The following is a 15,270-nucleotide window of genomic DNA, read 5'->3' as shown; positions in this document are numbered from 1 at the left end:
TCTTGCTTGCTGTCTATCTATTTTGTTGATCTTTTCCAAAAAACAGTTCCTTTATTTACTGATTCCTTGAAATGTTATTTGTGTCTCTATCTCCTTCAGCTCTGCTCTGATCTTAGTTATTTCTTGTCTTCTGCCAGCTTTTGAGTTTTTTGATTTTGCTTCTCTAGCTCTTCCAAGTTTGATGATATGGTGTCAATTTTAGATCTTTCCTTGCTTCTCATGTGGGCATTTATTGCTATAAATTTTCCTCTACTCACTGCTTTGGATGTGTCCCAGAAACTCTGGTAAATTATGTCTTCATTCTCCTTTGTTTCAAACAACATCTTTATTTCTGCCTTCATTTTATTGTCTATCCAGTCAACATTCCAGAGCCAGTTGTTCAGTTTCCATGAACTTGTGTGGTTCTGAGTGAGTTTCTTAATCCTGAGTTCTAATTTGATTGCACTGTGGTCTGAGAGACTGTTTGTTATGATTTCTGTTCTTTTGCATTTGCTGAGGAGTGATTTACTTCCAATTATGGGGTCAGTTTTAGAGTAGGTGTGATGTGGTGCTGAGAAGAATGTATATTCTGTGGATTTGGGGTGGAAAGTTCTGTATATGTCTATTAGGTTTGCTTGTTCCAGATCTGAGTTCATGTCCTGGATATCATTGTTAATTTTCTGTCTCATTGATCCGTCTAATATTGACAGTGGAGTGTTAAAGTCTCACATGATTGTTGTGTGGGATTGTAAGTCTCTTTGTAGGTCCTTAATAACTTGCTTTATGTATCTGAGTGCTCTTGTATTGGGTGCATATATATTAGGATCTTTGGCTCTTTTTGTTGCATGATCCTTTTACCATTATGTAATGCCCTTCTTTGTCTCTTTTGATCTTTGTTGCTTTAAAGTCTATTTTATCAGAGACTAGGATTGCAACTCCTGCTTTTTTTGCTCTTTATTTGCTTAGTAAATCTTCTTCTATCCCTTTATTTTCAGCCATGTGTGTCCTTGTATGTGAGATGCGTTTCCTGGATACAGCACACTGATGAGTTTTGACTTTTTATCCAATTTTCCAGTCTGTGTTTTGATTGGGGCATTAAGCCTATTTACATTTAGGGTTAATATTGTTATGTGTCAATTTGATCCTCCCATTCTGATGCTAGCTGGATGTTTTGACTGTTAGTTGAAGCATTTTTTTCATTGTGTTAATTGTCTTTACCATTTTATACATTTTTGGAGTGGCTGATACTGGTTGCTCCTTTCTATGTTTAGTGCTTCTTTCAGGAGCTCTTGTAAGGCAGGCCTGGAGGTGATTAAATCTCTCAGCAATTGCTTGTTTGTAAATGATTTAATTTCTCCTTCACTTATGAAGCTTAGTTTGGCTGAATATGAAGTTCTAGGTGGAAAGTTCTTTTCTTTAAGGATGTTGAATATTGGCCCCCACTCACTTCTGGCTTGTAGTGCTTCTACTGAGAGATATGCTATGAGTCTCAAGGGCTTCCTTTTGTGGGTAATCCAACCTTTCTCTCTGGCTACCTTAGCATTTTTTGCTTCATTTCAACTCTGGTGATTTTGATGATTATGTGCCTTGTGGTTGCTCTTCTTGAGGAGTATCTTTGTGGTGTTTTGGACTTGAATATTGGTCTATCTTGCTAGACTGGGGAAGTTCTCCTGGATAATATCCTGAAGAGTGTTTTCCAGCTTGGATTCATTCTCTCTGCCACATTCAGGTACCGCTATCAGACATAGATTATGTTTTTTCACATAATTCCATATTTTTTGGAGGCTTTGTTCATTATTTTACTCTTTTTTTCTTTAATCTTGCCTTCTCATTTTATTTCATTGAGTTGGTCATCAATCTCTGATATCATTTCTACTGCTTGGTCTATTAGGCTACTTAAACTTGTGTTTGCTTCATGAAGTTCTCACGTTGTGTTTTTCAGCTCCAACAGGTCATTTATATTGTTCTCTAAGATGAGAACAATCTCTTTATTGTAGTTAGCATTTTGTCAAATGTTTTTTCAAGGTTCTTAGTTTCTTTGCATTGGGTAAGAACATGTTCTTTTAGCTCAAGTAATTTGTTATTACCCACCTTCTGAAGGCTGTTTCTGTCAGTTCATCAGACTCATTCTCCATCCAGCTTTGTTCCCTTGCTGGTGAGGAGTTATGATCTCTTGGAGGACAGGTATTCTGGTTTTGGGTGTTTTTATCCTTTATGCACAGTTTTCTTCACACATTTGTGATTTTATCTACCTGTGGTCTTTGTAGTTGGTGACATTCAGATGGGGTCTCTGAGTAGACATCCTTTTTTTGAGGATGAAGTTATTTCTTTCTGCTTTTTAGTATTCCTTCTAATAGTGAGGTCTCTTTGCTGTAGGACTGCTGGAGGTTGACTCCAGACCCTGCTTGCCTGGGAATCACCTGCGGCAACTCAGAATAGTAAGACTTGCTGCCAGTTTCTTTTGTTGCTATCTTTGTTCCAGGAGTATAACTGCCAGATGTCAGCCTGAATCCTCCTTTATGAGGTGTCTCTTTGGATATACTGGGGTCAGGGAGCTACTTGAGGAGACAGTCTGTCCCATATAGGAGCTGAAGTGCTGACTTGTGAACTCTGTTGTTCCATTTAGAGTTTCTGGGCAGGGATGTTTAAATCTGCTGTAGTGGAATTCATACCTGTCTTTTTCCCCAGGTGCTCTGTACTGGGAAGGTGGGGCTTCATTTATAAGTTCCTGATGTGTTGCTGCCTTTTTTCAGAGATGCCCTTCCCAGTGAGGAGGTAGGTTATTCACAGTCTGACAGCAGAGGCATTGCTGAGCTGCCATGGGCTCTGCCTAGCTGCTGTGAACTTCCTTGCAATTTGCTTATAGAGGTATAGTTAAAACTGCCTCTGTAATGGCGTTCTGCCTCAGCAATGGAGGACTGCTTCTGTTATGGCAGACTGCCTCAGTAATTGAGGGTTGCCTTGGTAATGGCAGACTGTCTCAGTAATGGCAGACTGCCTCAGTAATTGCAGACTGCCTCAGTAATGGCAGACTGCCTCAGTAGTGGTAGACTGCCTTGGTAATGGTGACCGACCCTCATCCCACAGAGCTGGACCATCCCAGGTGCAGCTGTACTTGTTGTGAAATTCTCAATCCAGAGCATTTCAGATTGCTGGTGTTTGTGTGGGTGGGACCCGTTGAGCCAGATCACTTGGCTTTCTGTTTTGGCCGCCTGTTTTTCAGTTGAATGGGTGGCTCTGTCTCCCAGACATTCCAGGCTCCAGTTGAAACGGCCACCCAGATTTGTGTGAGTTTTTGTGCAGAGACCTACTGGGCCAGCTGAAACAGCCATTCTAGAAACTCATGATGCTTTTCAGTCTGGGAATCTCTTGGTTTGTGGGAAGTAATAACTCATTTGGAAATGCGGTGATCACTCACCCTCTGTCTTGTTCTCACTGGGAACTGTGCTCCAGAGCTGTTCCTATTTGGCCATCTTGGATCCACCCTCTCTTTTACTAGTTTTACCACTTATTGTATAATTTCAGATTGTCCTTTACCAATAGTGGATCAAGTTGTAACACTAAAGTTGTGTATTTGCTTGCCCAGCTTTCCATCAACATAAGTCTTGTCAAAAAACAGGACTCAGTTATAAACATTTAGAAAAAGAAAGAATATGTTTACTGTAAAAAAAAGAAGGGCTGTTTCACCAAATAATACAATGCCAGGTATTTCTAAAGAAAATACATTGCAAAATGAGATAAGTTTCTGAGTTTACATCTGTCTGATCAAAGTGGAAAACAGAAACTGTGTGGCATTGAGTATTACATTAACAAAGGCCACAACACAGATTCCGCATCTGCATAGAAAAGATCAGGGACAATATTGTTTATGTCAGAAAATCACAATTTGTGTGAAATGTTCAGGTTTTTATTATTTGGGGGATCAGAACTGTTACCATTTCTATTATTTCCTCAGAAGATACAGAATTCTTTTTGACCATGGTATATGAAGTGTTTATGCTTATTAAAAGCAGTGCCCAGTTTAGCTTTGCCTCTAGCTTTCCAAGTTTTGCTTTCTCTCCATATGGTAAAGTGCTTGCCAATAAGGTGTCAATCTGACCATATAATATAATTAGTATTTTTTTTTCTTTCAGTGATACTTGGTGATAGTTGGTGATTCTTTTTCACTGATTTTTTTTTCCACGGATTCTTTTTCACTTGGTGATATTTAGTTTCATGTGACCGTTTATTTCAGAGATTCTGATCTCTTCTTTAGCATGGTGAAAACATTTGGAGCTGCAAAATAGTAAAGCCTTAAAAGTTAACTTTTATTTGAAAGTATTTAAAAAACCTGGGGCTGTAATTTGCTTTTATGTCACTGAAGAATTTTATTGTTCTTAACAATTCTATTGTGATTCAGAACTAAGAACCATCTCATTTACTACTACTAGTTTTCTCCTATATAACTTATAAGTGTAAAGGATCATCTTTATCCGAGATCCCTTTTTTGGTTGGTATTCCTGGCCTACTGGGAGTAGCATTCTTTTTAAATATTTCCTTCCAACTTTTATTTTAGGTTCAGGGGTACATGTGTAGGTTTATTACGTGGGTAAATTGTGTGTCACAGGGGCTTTGTGTACAGATTACTTTGTCACCATGATAAACATATTACCTGCTAGGTAGTTATTTGATTCTCACTCTCCTCCCACTGTCCATCATCAAGTAGGCCCCAGTGGGTACCTACTGTTTCCTTCTTTGTGTGGAATTGATATTCTTTACTACCTGTAATTTCAAGACTTCATATGCCATAGAGCAGGTATCAGGAAATTTTTTCCTAAGGAAAATGTGTAGGCCTCATTTCCACATGTGAAACATAGTCCTTGCTTTTTAATAGTGGACTTATCTGACCTGGGTAAACAAGATTTTTGGCCTGGTCATAGATACAAATTTGATTTGTTCAATTATATTATGGTAGGAAAGAGAATCCAATTTTATTGAACTCATAAAATAATTAAATGATCATAAAACATAAAATAATCTAATAACGCTACTGTTCATACAATTGAACTTATAATTTTTTTGATGACAAGGTCAATCATAATATGCCATTATTTTCTGAGCATTATTTTTAAATTCCCTTAGGATTTCTTAGTATATTATCTATATTAAATTATTTCTTTAGATGTTTGCTTTTAAATCCTTAGGGTTATATTGGATGAAGATACCACTTAGAGAGTATTTAATTCCAATTTCTATAAATAAAGCTGGTTATGTGGAGGATTAGACATAGATTAAGAAGAAAAAAATAGATTTTTTGAATGTGCATCAAAAATAGAATATTATACTAATTAAATCAGTTACATTAAATCCATGTATCTATCTTTGTAGTGCCTTGTACTGTTGCAACAAAATACCTGACATTGGGTTATTTATAACAAATAGAAATTTATTTTTCCATAGTTCTGGAGGCTGAGAAGTCCAATATCAAGGTGCTATCAAATTTGGCTTTCTTTTGAGGGCTGTATCCTCTAAAAGGGAAGGACACTGTGTCCTCACATGGCAGAAGGTGGAAGGGCAAGAAACAAAATACTATGTGAACCTTCTTTTATAAGAGCCTTAATTCTATTAATGAAGGAGAGACCCTCATGGCTTAATCACTTCTTAAAGGTCCCAACTGTTAATACTGTCATATTTATAGCACTTGAACTTTGAAGGAGAGTCTCATCTAAATATAAGTGAGACTCACTGTATTACTTGCCCAGAAACAAATTTCTCTCCAGCTGTGAACCTGTGAAATCAAACAAATTATATACTTTCACAATACAATGGTGAGGCAGGTATAGGATGGACATTGCCATTATAAAAGGGAGCAATAGGAAAGAAGATAAAAGCAATAGTTCTCAAGTAAGTCCAAAACCCTTCTGGCTAAATAACTTAAATCTTGAGGCTTCACTCCATGTCCTGCTTCTGGACACGCTAGGGGAGAGGGTTGGGCCTTCAGTGCCCCCAGGCATCATACAATCATGGATTTCCTGGTGCAGCACACACCATAGCTCTTACTGGTGGAAGTTGGGTGGCTGCAGCTCTCCCCAGGTTGGTGTTGCATGTCAGTGTCCCAAAGGTCTGGGGTCTTTGTGGCAGCTCTGCCTGCAAGGCTTCATTAAGCATTGCCTTATTGGTGGCTCTCTGTAGTGGCCTCACCCCTGTGGCGAGTTGCTGCAGGGGCTCCAAGGCTGTCAGAGGCATTCTTTGAATTCTAGGTGGAGACAACCATGCCTACACAGCTCTTTCACTCTGTAAGCCTGCAAAATTAGCACTACAGGGATGTGGCCAAGGTTTTCAACTTGTACCTTCCAGAGAATCGGCTAAAGCTGCACCTGGGCTGGACGGGCCAAGTAGCACTGCTCCTGAACTCAGGAAACAGAGATTTGAGGCATCCCTGCATAGCAAGCTTTGAGGTCCCGTGGGTGTCCCTGAAACTGTCCTGTCCTCCTTTGAAACTGCACTGTCTTCCAGCCATGGCACTCTAGACCTTTGATGAACATGGCAGCCTGAAGACCTCTGAAATGCCCTTGGGGTTCTTCTTTTATTGTCTTGATAATAACACCTGGCTTTCTTCTATATATACCGATTTCCTTATGAAATGGTCGCTTGGGACACCGTTAGTTTTCTCTCTTGAACATACTTTTTTATCTTTACATGGCTAGTATGAGAATTTTCTAAATCTTTAGGTTCTGCTTTTCTTTTGATTACACTTTTCATCTTTAAACCATTATTTCACTCCTCGTTTCACTATAAGCAGGTAAAAGAAGCCATGTAGTTCCTTCAACATTTTTCTGCTTAGAGATTTTTTTCTGTTATGTATCCCAGCTAATTGTTCTTAAATTTCACCTTTACAAAGTCCCAAAACATGAACATAATACAGTCAAGTATTTGTGGGGTTGTTTTTGACATTTTATTTTTAAAATTTATTTTATTTTATTTTTTGAGATGGAGTCTCCCTCTGTTGCCCAGGCTGGAGTGGAATGGTACAATCTCGGTTCACTGCAACCTCTGCCTCCTGGGTTCAAGCAGTTCTCCTGCCTCAGCCACCCAAGTAGCAGAGATTACAGACACCCGCCACCTTACCCAGCTAATTTTTGTATTTTTAGTAGTGACAGGGTTTCACCATGTTGGTCAGGCTGGTCTCAAACTTCTGACCTCAGGTGATCCACCCACTTCAGCCTTCTAAAGTGCTGGGATTACAGGCGTGAGCCACTGCATCCACCTTTTTTTTTTTTTTTTTTTTTTTTTTTTTGCCTTATTGTAACAAGGATGGCCTTTCCTTCAGTTTCGAATAATATATTCTTTATTATGTCTAAGACCTCGTCAGAATAGCCTTTGCAGTCTATTTCTAACATTCTGATCACTGTCACTTAGGTAATCATGAAGAATGCTCAGGCTTTCTCTACAGATTTTCTCTTCTGAGCCCTCAACAGAATCTCCCACTAGGCTCCATTCATGGCAAGATAAACTTTTTCTGGCATGCACTTCAAAATTCTCTCAGTCTCTACTCATTACCCAGTTCCAAAGCTGTTAAAGCATTTGTTACAGCAGCACAGACATAAGACAGTGTCCTGTTTGCTTGCACTTGAGTTAAGCAGTCAATTCCCATGTAGTCATCTGCTTTTAGATTAAAATGATCTGGAGGTTCTGACTCAGGCATGTAAATCAGACCCGGATGTTAACTTGGAAAGCTTGAATTATGAATATATTCCTTGTAACAACAACTGTCAGGTCTACCTGATACAGTCTTTCCTGAGGTTCTTATGATTGTTTTAAATAGAATATTTAATTTTTAAAAGTTGTATCACAGGGCCTTTAGACAAATGTAAGCAAAAAGAAGAAAACTTTTTGTAGATGATAAGACTAAATGCCTGGAATTATTTTATCACAGTAGCCAAAAATACTAGAAAGAAAGAGAATAGTTTGTTCTGTTGAGGCATAAGACATAATAAATTATAAAGATTTAATAAATTATAATCCTGATAGCGAGGATATTAATAAATTTCCAGAGTCTTTAGTTTACATTATGAGTGCATTATGAGTGTCACCAATATCAATATATTATAATAAATTAAATGAATAAATGTAAATAAAATATATTAAAAATTGATTTGATGGCAATAATTAGTCTTTGAACATAAATATGAATATATTTCTTTTAACCTGTTAAAATTCACAAACTGGGAACAAATTTATTTTAATAGTCTTTACCTATATAAAATTTACCTAAGAAGGATGATATTTTATTCTTTTGAAAATAAAATTAACCAGGGCAGCTCTCCTAACAATATTGAGCTAATCAAACATCTGAAGAATTTCAAACAGGCCTAATTATTTTAATGAAGGAATAAATTTCTGTGTTACCTGTTGGCTACTAGGTAGTTCATAACTACAGGGCGACTCAAACATAATTTGTATGTAAAAGAAATCTTAATAGTTTTGTTACTTTGAATTTGGAACCAGAATCTGCAAAAAGCAAAAACATGAGAAAAAAGATGTGAACATATGTCATAGGTTCTAAAGACAGTAGTTACCAGCCAGTATTTAAATATGACAATAAATAGCAATTATTATTATTAAATTAAATATTTTCAAGAAGTAAGCTAGCTAAAATAATTTAAGTATTCCAAACTCCATAGAGTTATTGTGGTGATAAGAAGGAATTTTTGTTATTTGAGCAGCGTTATTCAGCCCTTGTAACAAAGAGAACACATTTTAGTTTTGCGTTTTTAACTATCACCTATATGACAATATGCAATACAAGATTCATGAGTCTTTTTTCCTAATGAATAAACTCATCAAATTTACTGAACTTTATCAAACATTTAGCACATTTTGTATTTTCCTTTCAAGCTCATTATTTCCAAGTACTATAAGGCATGTGAAGTTCATGTCTTCACAGATCTTTTAGATTTATGGTGCAAATCATTAGATTTGCATTTTATTATCTTTCTTTACATTGTGGCACATTTACCTTAGAATAAAATTATTATTTTTAATCCCACAATAAACCAATATATATTTGTTATATTGTATACATATCCCCTTATCATACAGTATTTTTTATTTCATAAAAGATGAACATGCATTTTAACATAACCCAGATTCATTTGTACTTTTTATTTTGTTAACTGATGGCTGCTCTATTATGTAGTAAATAAGAAAGCAGGCATTTTAAAATTAAGCTGTCTAATCCATGAAGACCATTTATTAAGCAACTCAAATTAATATTGTAGTTCAAGATTTTAAAATTAACTAAAAATCTGGAAATTACAGTTTTCGGCTGGCAGTTAAAATTCCTGTGATTTTTAACACTGCATGCATTGATCTCCTTTAATTAATACATTATTTATTATTATTTAATTTAGTTGAACCTGACATCTTGCAGTTTTCTAAGTGATGTTAGGTTATCTGATATACCAAACTAGTAGAGGAAGTTTGGGACATTAAAGTAGACTATTCATGAGTAATATACCCAACACTTGCAAAAATTGAAGTATTCTGTTAGTATTGTTTTTACATGATGGTAAAACCAGGAAGGAGATATAGAGTTGCTCTTAAACCAAAGTTATAAAAATCAGTCTAATTTGTCCAGAATTATCTTGAAGAAGTATACATGACTTTTAAAAAAATACAATGATATACCAGATATTAAAACCTTTTAGTTGCTTAAAAGTCATTTTTAATTTCTTACAACCTAATAATTATACACATTAATTAAATTAATGTGTCAAGTTTTTTTTTTTTTTTTTTTTTGTGTGTGTGTGTGTGTGTGTGTGTGTGTGTGTGTTTGTGTGATGGAGTCTCGCTCTGTCCCCAGTCTGGGGTGCAGTGGCGCGATCTCGGCTCACTGCAATCTTTGCCTCCTGGGTTCAAGCAATTCTCCGCTTCAGCCTCTTGAGTAGCTGGGACTACAGGCACATGCCACCACACTCAGCTAATTTTCTGTATTTTTAGTAGAGACAAGGTTTCACTGTGTTAGCCAGGATGGTCTTGATCTCCTGACCTCGTGATTTACCCGTCTTGGCCTCCCAAAGTGCTGAAATTACAAACATGAGCCACTACATCTGGTCAAAGGTATTTTTTAAATTAAACTTTTTATTTTGAGATAATTTTGCATTTACATGTAGTTGTAAGAAATGTAGAACAATCTCATGTATTCTTTGGCTAGTTTCCCCCAATTGTTAATATCCTTCAAAGTATAATATACTAACTTTATTTACATTTCCCCAACTTTACTTTTACTTCTCTGTGTGTGTGTGTGTGTGTGTGTGTGTGTGTGTGTGTAGCTCCATGCAATTTTATCACACGTGTGGGTGTTTTTATTCACCATCATCAAGATACAAAACAATTCCATCACCACGAGGCTCTCTAGTGGTTCTAGTGGTTTAAATTTGTAATCATATCCCCCTCTTTCCCATTTCTAAACCCTGGTAATCCCTCTCTCCTAAGAATATTATATAAATGAAATTATATAGTATGTAATCTTTTGGGATTGTCTTCCCCTGCCCCCAACATAATTTCCTGGAGCTTCATCTAAGTTTATGTGTGTATCAACAGCCCATTTCTTTTTACTGCTGTGTAGTATTCCATGGTATGCATATACCACAGTTTGTTCAGCCAATCACTTATTGAAGGACATCTGAGTTGGTTCCAGGTTTTGACTGATACAAGTAAAGCTGCTTTGAACATTTATGTACAGTGCTTTTTTTGCATTAGCATAAGTTTACTTTTCTCTGAGATAAATGCCCAATTATTAATTGTTGAATAATATAGAAATTGCAGGTCAGTTTTATAAGAAACTGCCAAACTATTTTTCAGAATGGCTGTACTATTTTACATTCCCACATACAACACATGAATGATTCCATTTTCCATAATTCTCACCAGAATTTGGTATTGTTATTATTTTAGCCATTCTGATACATGTGAAGTGATACTATATTGGGATGTTAATTTGTGTTTGTCTATTGGCTAATGATGCTGAATATCTTTTCATGTGCTTATTTGTCATCTATCTAGCCTCTTTGGCAAAATGTTCATCTCTTGTGCCCATTTTCTGATTGGATTTATTTTTTTGTTTTTGTTTTTTGCTGTGTGAGTTTTGAGAGTTCTTCATACATTCTACATACTAGTCTTTTGCTATGTTGTAACCGAGTGACTTATAAGGAAAGCGCCACACTCTGAGATTGAATCAGGAGTCCTTTATTGCTGGTGACCAAGAGGCAGCTCACGCTCAAAATCTCTGGGCCCTGTAGAAGGGGCTTGATTCCTTTTTATACCTTGTTTAGAGAAAGGGGTGGCAAAGCAGAATTTTACAGAAACAGAACAAGTAAGTTAGTAGGAAGAAGCTGGTAACCAGGAAGCAGGAGGTTTCCAGGATTGTTGGTTACCAAGGCGAGTAGCAGGAGGGACTTTCCGTTATAATCAATCACCAAGGGGGGTAGGGTATTCACAATAGCAGGAAGACTGGCCAAGCAGGATGTAGTTACAACAGTTACAAGTTTCTGAGTACAGTGTGACCCAGCTATATACCCAAAAGACAAATGACAGGGAGGGAGAGGCTAACATGGTTTGTCTGGCTCACATCTAAGATGGAGTCTGTTAGGCTAGCATAGCTAGATAAGTGGATTACAAATATTTTATCCCAGTCTGTAACTTATAAATAAAATAAAAAGCTGATTCTTAGAAAAGATAAGTAAAATTGATAAACCATTAGCAAGATTAAGCAAGAAAAGGAGAGAGAAAATCCAAATAACATCATTAAGAAACAAAATAGGAGATATTACAACTGACATCACTGAAATATAAGGGATTACTCAAGGGTACTATGAACACCTTTATGCACATAAACTAGAAAAACTAGAAGAAATGGATAAATTCCTTGAAAAATACAATCCTCCTAGCTTATATCAGGAAAAATTAGATACCCTGAAAAGACCAATAACAAGCAGAGAGATTGAAATGGTAATTTAAAAATTACCAACAAAATAAAAGTCCAGGACCAGATGGATTCACAGCATAACTTTACCAGACAGTCAAAGAATGGGTGACAATCCTTTTGGCACTATTCCATAAGATAGATAAAGAAGGAACCCTCCCTAATTCATTCTATGAAGCCAACATTACCCTAATACCAAAACCCAGAAAGGAGATAATCAAAAATGAAAATTACAGACCAATATGCTTGATGAACGTAAATGCTAAAATCCTTAACAAAATACTAGCTAATTGAATCCAACAACATATCAAAATGATAATCCACCATGATCAAGTGGGATTCATACAAGGGATGCAGTAATGTTTTGACATAAGCAAATCAATAGATGTGATATGCCACATAAAAAGAATTAAAAATGAAAATCACATGATCATCTCAATAGATGCAGAAAAAGCATTTAACAAAATTGAGCACTCCTTTATGATTAAATTGCTAAGCAAAATTGGAGTACAAGGGACATACCTTAATGTAATAAAAGCCATCTATGACAAACTCACAGCCAACATAATACTGAATAGGGAAAAGTTGAAAGCATTCCTTCTGAGAACTGGAACAGACATGGATGCCCACTCTCACCATTCCTCTTAAACATAGTACTGGATGTTCTACCCAGAGCAATCAGACAAGAGAAAGAAATAAAGGGAATCCAAATCAGTAAAGAGGAAGTCAAGCTGTCACTGTTTGCTGATGATATGATTGTTACCAAAACAATGTGGTACTGGTATAAAAATAAGCAATAGACCAATGGGATGGAATACAGAACTGAGAAATAAACCCAGATACTTACAGCCAACTGATTTTCAACAAAGCAAACAAAAACATAAAGTGGGAAAAGGACACCCTTTTCAACAAATGAGCCTATCCCACTTTCAATGGGATAAAAAGAAGTTTTGTTTTGTTTTGATATAATCAATTCAAGTTTTATTTAAACTTTTTTTGCAGCCGGGCGCGGTGGCTCAAGCCTGTAATCCCAGCACTTTGGGAGGCTGAGGCAGGTGGATCACGAGGTCGAGAGATGGAGACCATCCTGGTCAACACGGTGAAACTCCGTCTCTACTAAAAATACAAAAAATTAGCTGGGCATGGTGGCGCGTGCCTGTAATCCCAGCTACTCAGGAGGCTGAGGCAGGAGAATTGCCTGAACCCAGGAGGCGGAGGTTGCAGTGAGCCGAGATTGTGCCATTGCACTCCAGCCTGGGTAACAAGAGCGAAACTCCGTCTCAAAAAAAAAAAAAAAAAAAAAAAAAAAACCAAAAAAAAAAAAAAAAAACTTTTTTTGCAATTCAAGTAGCAAAAGCTGTTTTTAACTACTGTTACACAAAAAGTGGAAAATGAGGCAATTCATCTTTTGGACAGTCATCTTCTCTTTCTCTAACAGGGTCATCTTCTTTGAAAGTTCAGATAATTCTTTGTAAATAAGGTTTTTACTAAATTACAAATATATAATAGGTTTTTAGCCATCTTCTTCCTAACTACTCAATGCATTATTTCATAGCAACGATTTTTTTTCTGCTCCTTCTTTGTTGGAAGTCTGAGAGTCTGAAATCTGCATTGGTTGAGCTTGGGAATTTTTTTTTTTTGTTACCAGGGGTACAAATATCCATTGTAGAAGTCAGTAGCTGTTAGTGGTTTCTTGAGCATCACTGATCGAACACCGATCCAACCATCTAGCAAGGATTGAACTGTTAACTTCTACCAAATCCAGAAGTTTAATGGTTTTCATATTCTAGAGCGTGTGCAATGGAATGATATTTCCAATGGCACGGTAAAATCTGAGTATTTGTTCTAAAGTTTGTTCCTCCCATTTTGCAATGTTTAGGAGGTTAATAATGCCACCAGTTGCTAACTAGCTGTTAACTCACTTCTCTCTGACACGGGAGAGAGAAAACATATATATGCTCAGCCATTCAGGAAATAATCCTTTAAAACTATTTCCTCCCTAGTCTGCCACTATAAAACTTCATTTGCTGATGATTTCTTTATAAATCTCCATAATTTTTATTATTTTATTTTATAATCTTAAATTTCTCTTGTGTGTCAAACTCTATGATAATAATAACAAGAATAATTATTGCTTATTAACTGCTTATCTTTTAGCAAATACATTATATATCTCTAGTTCATACAATTGTTTTTGCATCTTATATTTCATTCTATTTATTTTACATGTGAGAAAACAGGCTCAGAAAGCTTTTTCATCTCAGTGCTTTTACTTTTTCCACTAAGACTTTTATCTTCTCTACAAACTTTCTCTAAATTAGACTGTTGCTATTATACTAAAGCATGATAATCTGCCACAATTTTAAAATATTTTTAAAATTCTCAGATTCTTTCCACCACTTTGCCTCTAAAGTTCTTGAATTTATTAAGTTTATTTTCTTCTACTTATACTCATTCTCTACTTATTAAATACGTAGAAACAATTCTGTTCTCATTTTTTTTATGACTCTAAGATTTAGAATTTGCCATTCTCATTCTTGTCACTTCAACAGCTTTCCTGTCACCTAAGTTCAAAAACATACCAAACTGTTCAAAGGAAATTAAAACAATTCAGCTCTCAGAATTTAATAGATTCATTCCCTGAGTGAAAGGTGAAGGTGAAGGATTCTCATAAGTCTATTTATTTGGTTGCTTTTCTAGTTATGTTTGCAAGTAACTCCTTGGACCTTTCTTATTGAAAACTTTATTTTCTTACATTATGTTTTAAAATAATGTGCTAGTTTGATGAATTATAAATAATATTCTGCCAAAAGGATTTGGTAGAACATAACCACATTCCTGTCTAAATATATAAATATATACATATTAGAATTTAGCATAGACACAATTTTAGATCTGATTTTTTTAATAACAAAATTAAATCTTTAACCTTAGGTTTTACATAGGTATTTAAAAATAAAAGGAATACTTTTCTATGCTGTCAACACAGTTAACTATAAACCAATCTGCAGAATTTTAACAGCAAATAAAACTCACTTCATGGCTCTTAGCAACGTTCTCTGCATGCAAATGTAATTGTTTTTGTCCACTGACTTCTATCACTCTTGCTTGAATGCCTTTAAAATATGATGTCATTGCTTTTCTCTCCTTGTTTTACCAACAACCTTAATATTCTAGCTTCTACTAATTTTTTATATAAAGATTTTACCCCAGATGAGCTCACTGTTTCTAAAAAGCTATCTCTCACCTTCGTCCTCATATTGCTTTCATTATTCTATCCACGTGAAATATATCCCTTTTTTCACCACAATCTTTCTAAGCTTAGC

Source organism: Saimiri boliviensis, chromosome 4 (assembly GCF_048565385.1).
Source record: "Saimiri boliviensis isolate mSaiBol1 chromosome 4, mSaiBol1.pri, whole genome shotgun sequence".
NCBI lineage: Eukaryota > Metazoa > Chordata > Mammalia > Primates > Cebidae > Saimiri > Saimiri boliviensis.
Note: the sequence above shows the minus strand (reverse complement) of the source record.